At 34.2% G+C, this 9,812-nt stretch overlaps 1 long non-coding RNA gene and 1 pseudogene across 1 annotated transcript; one reads left to right on the top strand and one right to left on the bottom strand.

Annotated features, from left to right (window-relative positions):
- Window positions 1-1,258: 1,258 nt before the first annotated feature.
- LOC107634359 (uncharacterized) lies at window positions 1,259-3,846 on the top strand. The gene is made up of 4 exons (XR_001618862.3): window positions 1,259-1,404; window positions 1,498-1,551; window positions 1,628-1,786; window positions 3,660-3,846. It is a non-coding gene; the product is annotated as an uncharacterized LOC107634359 (long non-coding RNA).
- A 3,802-nt stretch (window positions 3,847-7,648) lies between these two features.
- LOC107632902 (F-box protein SKIP2 pseudogene) lies at window positions 7,649-9,545 on the bottom strand (annotated as a pseudogene).
- Between the last annotated feature and the right edge of the window lie 267 nt (window positions 9,546-9,812).

The following is a 9,812-nucleotide window of genomic DNA, read 5'->3' on the forward strand; positions in this document are numbered from 1 at the left end:
CATGTCAAAAAGAAATAGTAATAATTTGTTATGTGAAAGAGTAAAGTATCGTTTTTGTCCCCAACGTTTGGGATAAGTTCTATTTGTGTCCATAACGTTTAAATCGTCCTATTTGTATCCCTAATGTTTATAAAAGTGATTCAACGTTATCCTACTATCAATTATACTAACAAATCAGATTATATTTTCAATTATTCTCACTTGAATGTATTCATTCTCAATTAGGTCTCACTTGGATGTGTTCGATTTTAATATTATACCCACTATTTGTGTTTAGATTCAATTATGTCCCTAGAAAAGTGAATTATGTAAATGTTGTAGGAATTAGTTTCAACTTTTGATGAGCTATTTTTCGGAGTGGATCATCGATTCTATCCCAGACATTTGTATTCTAACTTCAAGAAGAGATTTTTAAAACTCAAACTAAAGCGTTCATGATGTGTAATGACGGCAGGATAACATTGAATCACTTTTACAAACGTTAGGGATACAAATAGGACGATTTAAATGTTCGGGACACAAATAGGATTTACCCCAAACGTTGGGGACAAAAACGATACTTTACTCTATGTGAAATTATTATATATTTTATGTTGTTATGTGAAATTATTATATATTTTATGATAAATTAACAGTAGCGGATCCAAAAATTTTAAATCGTGAGAGTAAATTTGTAGCATATAAAAATAATAAAAAATTATATAAATATATCAAAACATAAAAATAAATAACATGAAAATATTAAATATTAAATAATTATTTATTTATTTATTATCAATATTAATATATTATTAAGTAATAACGTAGTTATTAAGTTAACTTTTTACAAATTAAATAATAATAATAATAATAATAATAATAATAATAATAATAATAATAATAATAATAATAATAATAATAATAATAATAATAATAATAATAAAAATAAAATCGAGTAAAAAAACTCAAGTATATAAACTTTAACTAAATAAATTCATTAATTTATAATGTGTAAACCTCGCTAAAATCGGTAAATAATTAGTTAATAAATTGAATTTTAATTAGGAAAGCTAAAAATACAAAACTAATATCAAAATAGGATAGAGCTCGTCAAAACGAGAATTTTGATACAAATTTCAAAAATTTGGCCCAAAATCGAACTGAAAGAACCGAACCGGTTGAACCGGGGCCCAAATCAGGCCCGTGGGTCCAACCAGACCCAAACACTTAAAAGGAGCAGCAGCTTTTTTCTTCCTCATAAGCTGCTGCGATGCTATAACAGAAGGGGAGAGGAGGAAAGCTCCCTAACCCTAATCAAATACTCCAACCACCATATCTTCCTCGTTTGAGCTCCGATCGCCGCACTGTTTGCGGCCATGCGTCCAGCGTGTCGAGCTCTACCTTTCTATCGGATCAATTTCACTGGTAAGCCTCATATTCGATTCAGAATCTCTATTCCCCTTTCTTTGGTGAAATTGAAATCCTATAGTGAAATCTTGTCCAATTTTTGTGTTCTAGGTTCAAGTTAGCTTCCGGGACTTATGGGCTCAAGCTATTGAGCATATGAGTATGGTAAGGACACCCTAACCCTAGCTCAATCTTGTATTTATAATGGAAAAACTGAAATTAGAACATGTATATGTATTAGGTGTAGATTAAGTGGGTATATAAGCATTGGAATTGAATTGGGAGTACTTGGAGGCTTATTGGTGATCAAGGCTTGTTTTAGGACTGTTTTAATTGAGCTTAGAGGGGCTGTGATTTGTGTTGTGAGGCTGCCTTGGGTGAAACTAAGTGATCGGCCAAGGTACGATTTAAGTTTCGCACGTTTAATATTTATGGTGTTGTGAAAACTTAGGTTAGAGGAATCATAGGATAAGTTGAATTGTTAATTGCATTTAATGAGTAGTTTTGTAATGTTGTTGGAATAAATTGTTGATGAACATATATTGGAATTATGAGGTATTGAGGTTATTAATTTTATGCTCTTGGACTTGCTTATAATGGGTTGTGTTGATGTTGATATATTGATGGATTATGGTTGGTGTTTGTTAATAAAGAGTTGTTATGTGAAGTTGATGGATTAATGTGTATGAAGGGTTGGTTTATGTTAATGGCATTTAATTGGTATATGTTGATGGAAGGTTGATAAATATATAATGAAAGTTGGTATAGGTGAAGAGTTGATATAAACAAATGAAGGGTCATTGATGTATGAGGTAAATATGGATAATTATTGATGATCAATGTTTGTTGAGTTGTTTAAAGGTTATATTGGCAATGGTTGTTGATGAATTGGGTTGATATGGTATAATGCAAGTTTTAATGGTAAGAAACTTAAGTTGATGAAAATGAGATTTGGTTGGGAATTGGTTAAAAATCAATTTTTGATGAACTTTGGAAGTCCATAATTTACTCCTCAAATTTTAGATTGAGTTGTAGTTTGTTGCAAATGAAAGATGGTTTTGTAAATTTTTAAACGATATCAATTTTATGAAAAACGGAATTTTGAGGAGAAAGTTATGGATAATGAAAATTTGATACGTGAAACTGTATAGCAGGGGTTAAAATCTGGTTGCTGTAAGCTTGCAAGGCATTCTGCCAAATTTTTTGGAAAAACGCTCATCCACGCGTACGCGTGGCGTGGAATTTTGGCAATGCATGCGCGAGAAGCATGCATACGTGTGTGTGCATATTCACGCGTACGCATGACTCACGCGTACACGTGGCTGCTGCCTGTTGCAAAAACCGATTTTGACTGTTTTAAACCAATTTTTCACTTCTAAACCTCCATTTTCTTCCCTTTAAGGCTTAAGGTATGGTACTAAGACCAGTAGCTAGTTGAAGCTAGGAAAATAAGATAACTTGAGGGTAAAGTAAGAGGTAAAATAAGGAGTTTTATAAAGAAGATGAGAATGTTAAAGAAAGTGTAATGCCATGGCTTGATAAATGATGATATATTGATTATAAATATGAAATGGCTTATGAATGATATCTGAGATACAAGTTTTCCTGGGTAACAGAACCGTGGCTCGCCACCACGTGTTCCAGGTTGAATCTCGATACTCTATTGACCCTACGTCGTAAGGGTGACCGGGCACGTATAAATTCCCGGGTATGGATAGCCCCCAGTGAGTGATTTGACTGATATATGAATGTGAAATCTATGCATAGACTCATGGGGATGTGCGACAGGGGACAGTCTAAGGTTTTCAGACTTGTCGGGTTGGCTGGATAACCGACAGATGGGCCCCATCAGCCATAGGACAGGCATGCATCATATGCATTTGTTTGTTTTGATTGCTATGCATTTCCTGGGTTTGCCTAATTGATATATATCACCTGCTACCTGATATACTTGCTATTTGTACTATATGCTCATTACTTGTGCGTGAACTTATTTGGTTGCTTGTTTCTATTGCATTATGGATGATGGAGGAATGGAGGAGATGGAGAAATGGTTTGGTGTTAGGTTAGGATTGAACTTGAGTAAGTTAGGTAGATTTAGAATACCTACCCCTGTTTATGGCTTCTGTTTAGTACTTAAGTTGGGTAACTGAATAACGGAGTTCTAGGATTGCCTATGGCATTCTCAGGACCTTATTTATTATACGCGTGACACTTTTACCATGCTGAGAACCTCCTGTTCTCATTCCATATTGTATTGTCATTTTTTTCAGATGCAGGTCGAGAGGCTCCTCGCTAGGCGTCTGGATCCTGGGAAGCGAAGTAGTCCTTGGGTGTATTTTGGTTTTCTGTTCGTATATATGTATATATGTATTTAGCTTACTCTCCAAGTAACTTATGTATGCTCCTCCTTATAGAGGTTGAGGGAGAGATAGGAGTTTACTTTGGTATTTTGGTGTATTTTGGGGATACTTATGTATGTTTATATGTATATATATATATATATATATATATATATATATATATATATATATATATATATATATATATATATATATATACTCCGGCCAGCCTTAGCTTCGCAAGCTGAGTCAGGGGCTAGTTATGTTGTTTCCTTGGCTTTCCTTTATTCTTTTGCTTATCTTTATCATGTTCCTATTAGGTTTCTTAGCACGCAAGTAATCCTTTTCGTTGAGCGTTGCACTTTTTCATTTTGTGATTTTTGTTTACCGTTTTATTTCAAGGCTCCTAGCATATTACCCTCTTCTCTATTATGTATTTATTTTGCTGTTTAGAGGTCCGTAACGCCACACTACCTCTGTTCTACGACTTAAGCGTAAAATCTGTGTAGTAGGGTGTTACATAATACTACAGTAATGTTTTGTTTTTTATTAAATTGATTTAATATTTATTTTTATCTTATACTTTTAGATATAAATTAGAGTTTAATTTTGATGTACTGATAATAAAATATTTTATACAATTGTTCAATTGTCGGTTCGTTTGGATGATCATTCATATAATCAATGTAAAAGGTAATTATTTTTTATGACATGATATTACGTAATTAGATGCACGTGTAAATTTATTTGTATCAAAATTTAATTTTAAAAATGTATATATATATATATATATATATATATATATATATATAATAAAAAAAGTTAGCTAACTTATACTTTAAAAAAATATGTTAAGAGAATAATAATAAAATATTTTTTAATTTTTCAATAATTTTTGTCAAACCTTCCTTTTGCTGGTATTTTTAAAAGTACCCTTATGGCGGTTTCCAAAATTTTTAAAATATTTTGAACAAAAAATTTAATAGATAATTTTTTTAATATAGAAATAAATACAATTTTTCAATGAGGATACATATATATTTATACATATACTTTTATATATTTTTTTAAAATATTAGTAGGAGCACTTAACCCCACAATTTTTAAGGTAAATCCGTCATGTGAATTAAGTTAATAATATTAGTTAAAAATATGTAAAATAAGCCTTTTTAGAATAAAAAATGTTGTGTGTTATATTACTTTATTAGCTTATGGGAGCATAAAACTTAAAAAATAAGAATCCACAAAATAACAAAGTTTGAGGAAATTAAATAAAGGATGAACATTGTAATATATATAATAGAATTTACATTAACATAGTTTATTTCAATTTCGAAATACACAATACCATAATATTGGTTATAAAGAAAAAGAAAGGCTTGGAGGTCCTCACCACGCTATTAAATATTATAAGAATTTAAAGACGAACACATTGATTTGTTTAATGTTTATAGTGAAAGTTGATGATTATTTTATTATTGAATATGAAAATATGAGTAGATAGAAACCGAAAAAAGAACGGCAAAAAGAAAACAAAGTGAAATATTTTTTTCGAAGTGTAACAATAATATTTGAACTTAAAAATTAAAATGCTTCAATGTATGTGAAGCTATACCTGAGGCTACAGTGTATCCAGAGATAAAGGATTTCGATATACATGTAGTGGTGGTAGAGATATGGGTTGCTAGAAGAATGTTATTTAGTTTTATGAAATGATATGCTGTAGAGGAAGTTCAAAATAGGAAGTTTCATTGAGGTTAGGTGTGCGAAAGAGTTGATACTGGGTATGCGTGTGATAGATAATTAGCTAGACACCCATAATTAGACATGCCAGTTAATGGAAGAATTAGGATAATTTAATTCTATGCTTCAGTAGCAGCGCGTTGGCTTCATTGGGAGGGACCGAGATATCGAGTGATGCTTTCCTAATGACAATATTTTTTGAGGCTACGTTCATTCCATTTTATTGGGGCTTTTAAAATATCGTGTTATAATTTTGCAGATTAGATGTTAGGAAGAGAATTAGAGATTGTTATTTTTGAAGAAGCTAAGCGACAGTGAAGTAAAACGGCGTAAAATTATTTCTCCTAATAACCCCCTAATATACTGCTCTAGCCCAAGAATTTACACTCCAACCGCCGTCGATGTTCACCACTACAGGCATAACTCTGCCACCACAGATTTACAGGACGAGAAGCACTATTTTATTACTTTTGAACAGAACGGAGTACGCTACACGACTACAAGCGCACTTTTAACTAAACTCTTTTCTAAGCCACGACCCAACAAATTTGTTTCTAAGCGGATAAGTTGCGACATATTACATTCACAACCAACGCAAATTTAGTCATTTTCTCAGTCACTAGTGAACAAATTAGTATCAGGCTACGTGTTCGTACACGGAATACCATATTTTGCTGCTTCAGAGCGGAATACGTGATAATTTTCTTATACTATAACATTAAAAGAGAGTTCATAGGCGAGTGTAATTCCTATATATTTTTCACCACATTGCATGAGAGTAGAGTTGCTTAAAGTGTATCATTCAAGTAATAGTTCATTCGTAGTCTCTAATCTAACATTGTAATTCTTCATCCTATTAGCCATATATTTTTTGTCTATGTTTTTTTAAAATTTTATAATCACTCTTTCTTATAACTTCAGTTACTTATGCATTGATTTACGAGAAATTTGTTAATCATTACATATGGAGTTTCATCTAGTCATTTTTTCTTTAGTCTCCAATACTCTATCGTAACCAATTCTTGATTCTAACAGTTACATAATTACAATTAATTATCCATTTTTCTATTCAATTTTTTCTAAACGTATCCTTTTTTCAGCCTCGAAAGGCTCGATCTTACTATGTCTCATGCAATTTCACTTTACCCCATTGGTTAGTTTCTGCTACAAATGTTGTTTCTTCACTTTTCAGTTTAAATCTACTATATATATTAACTACAAAGATTTTAAAGATCACCCTTCTTTTATATCTATGTCATCATTCTATTTTGTTATGTTAAAATCTTAAATATTGCTTCTGATTTCTTTTATCATACAACATATACCAACTACTTCGAAAATCATCCTTCTACCTATAGATCAACCCTGATACAGTTGTTTATTAGTAGCAATAATAGTATATATATATATATATTTTGTTGTTCTTATAACCTATATCATATAATTCAAAAGTATATATCTATGTTGGTTATTAATTTTATTGTATGGATATAGTAAAATTAATAACCAATGTAGATATATACTTTTAAATTAAAAATTTGAGTAAAGGACATTTTCGTCCTTGACCTTTTTTTTCGCGGACATTTTCGTCCTCAAGCAATGGAAAATACATTAAAGCCCCTGACCCTTGAAAAACGTGGACATCCATGTCCTTCCGTTGAATTTAGTCGTTTGCACTGAACGGAAAAGGCTGAGCTGGCATACGTGGCGCTGAGGTGGCACGGAGGATTTCGTAGCAGGACATATAAGTCCCTGGAGACGAAAACGACGTCGTTTCGTCTCCTCCTCTCCAAACGCAGTTGAATCCCCATATACAATACCCAGAAGACCCATACACAATCCCAACCCTCTTCTTCTTCTTCTTCTTCTTCTTCTTCTTCTTCCATGGCAGTTTCATCATGCCCTTTCTTCCTCTCTCGTCTCACAGACCTCTCACTCCACAACCCTCTCCACCTTCCAAATGAAACAAAAAAATAGACTAATTGTAATACAAAGCTAGTATCACCATCAACACAAATAATAAGAACAGCCGAGCAGAACCAATAGAGGTTATTAGCAAATGCAGCTAGCTAATAGCAGCAGCAACAAAGCTACTAGCTACTCAGGAAACTGAAACTCCCAAAAGGCAAATTGAACCATAGAATTTTTGCTTTCTTACTAAGGTCATGAAAATGCTACTATTGAGCGGGGACACTATTATTGTTATACCACCTTCTCCATGCTGATTGCACTACACTTCTATTAGCCAAAAACCCAAATGTTGCTCTCAACATTGCCAATCCATTATAATCATTTGATGCTTCTGCTGCAGCAGCCACCTCCTCATTTTCTCTGCGAAATGTATCACATCATTCGCTGCATGATCATGATCAATTTGACTCGCATTCAATGCTTCATAATCACTATTATCAAAACTAAATGCCAAGGACTCCCTATGTTCATGCACCCACTCCACAACCATACTAGTAACCTTCCTGCATCTCCTCACCTTAAACTTAATCAAATTGGGGCAACCAGAAGCAAGAGCTTCAATTCCCACATTGGATATAGGACACCCCTTAATGCAAAGCTTCTTGAGCGCAACACACTTGTTGGCAACACACTCAATCTCAGCGTCACCAACGGTATTAAGCCCACAAAGTGCCAACCTCTCCAAAGCCTTGCATTTGGAAGCAATTGCCTCAAGGCTTGAAGATGTTGGATAGATACCAATCGAAGCAAGTTCCTGCAAGTTAATGCAGTGTTTGGCAACAAAAATCAAACCATCATCACCAATCCTATTGGTTCTCCACCCATCAACGTAAAGCTTCCTCAACATCCTGCAGTTCTTAGCAACTAGATTGAGACCCACATTTGAGCATTCAGCGGTTTTCACAATGTGCAAAGTGTCCAAACCCAAACACTTAGACAAACCCACAAGACCTACATCGCTAACTTAAATCTTCTCAAGGTGAACATCAACCAACACAGTGTGGAGGTTCCCAATCTTCTCAAGGGTGTCATCCCAATCCCCCAAACATCCAATTACCTTCAAAGATCGAAGCCTTTTCGACCCAATCATAAGGGGTGCGAAGCTCTGGCCATTCACGATCTCCTTCAAGTAAACAGAAGTCACCGACATCGTTCCGGAACCAACCACCTCCTCGCCATCGTGGGCCCACGCAGCCGCTTAACGAAGAGCTCTTCCAAACCCTGGCAACGGCTAATGACAGCGTTGATTCCCTTAATGTCGAACACGCACGAAGCGCAAGATAGCTTCTTCAACGCCTTGTAGTTTTCGCCAACAGCGGCCATTCCTGCCTCCGTTATCTCACGGTATCCACGGAGTTTGAGCCACGTTAGGTTAACGCACTGGAGCGAAATCAGGATCAAACCTTCGTCATTCACGCTCGTTTTGGAAGGTGGAGAGGGTTGTGGAGTGAGAGGTCTGTGAGACGAGAGAGGAAGAAAGTGCACGATGAAACTACCATGGAAGAAGAAGAAGAAGAAGAGGGCTGAGATTGTGTATGGGTCTTCTGGGTATTGTATATGGGGATTCAACTGCGTTTGGAGAGGAGGAGACGAAACGGTGTCGTTTTCGTCTCCAGGGACTTATATGTCCTGCTACGAAATCCTCCATGCCACCTGGCCTCCGTTACGTGCCACCTCAGCGCCACGTATGCTAGCTCAGCCTTTTCCGTTCAGTGCAAACGGCTAAATTCAACGGAAGGACATGGATGTCCACATTTTTCAAGGGTCAGGGGCTTTAATGTATTTTCCATTGCTTGAGGACGAAAATGTCCGCGAAAAAAAAGGTCAGGGACGAAAATGTCCTTTACTCTAAAAATTTAAATCGGTATTATTATTTAGTTGTACGGTACCTCTTGCTACATTAGGCAGTTATCACCTTACATATTTCTAAAATCTCCCTCACCATACAATTGTCTTTTCTAATAAAGTTTTTGTTGAACTTTTTATTTGATATTTTTAAGTTGTCTATTTGATACCAATACAAGTATAAATGTAGACTAATAGCACTTATACATGATTTTACTTGTAGGTTTCACCACATTTATTGTAACAAGAGGTATCCATCTGTGTTTTTTAAGAGACAATATCCCTTTCTAATAGATTTCGTGTAATATCTATCAAGTATTAATTTTATTATTTTTCAAGCATTACTTGATAATTATATTAACCGAGTGATGTAAAATTTCTTTTAAAAAATTCTATTGAAACTGGAAGACAAATTAAGTAATCCTTAATAGAATAATTAGTGAAATATAACAACATTCATTGTCCTGAATGTAACTAAAATTGATTGTAAGTTATGGTGTTTATTATATATATATATATAATAAA

The sequence above is a fragment of the Arachis ipaensis genome, chromosome B3, assembly GCF_059453495.1.
Source record: "Arachis ipaensis isolate K30076 ecotype BB chromosome B3, ASM5945349v1, whole genome shotgun sequence".
Classification (NCBI taxonomy): Eukaryota; Viridiplantae; Streptophyta; class Magnoliopsida; order Fabales; family Fabaceae; genus Arachis; species Arachis ipaensis.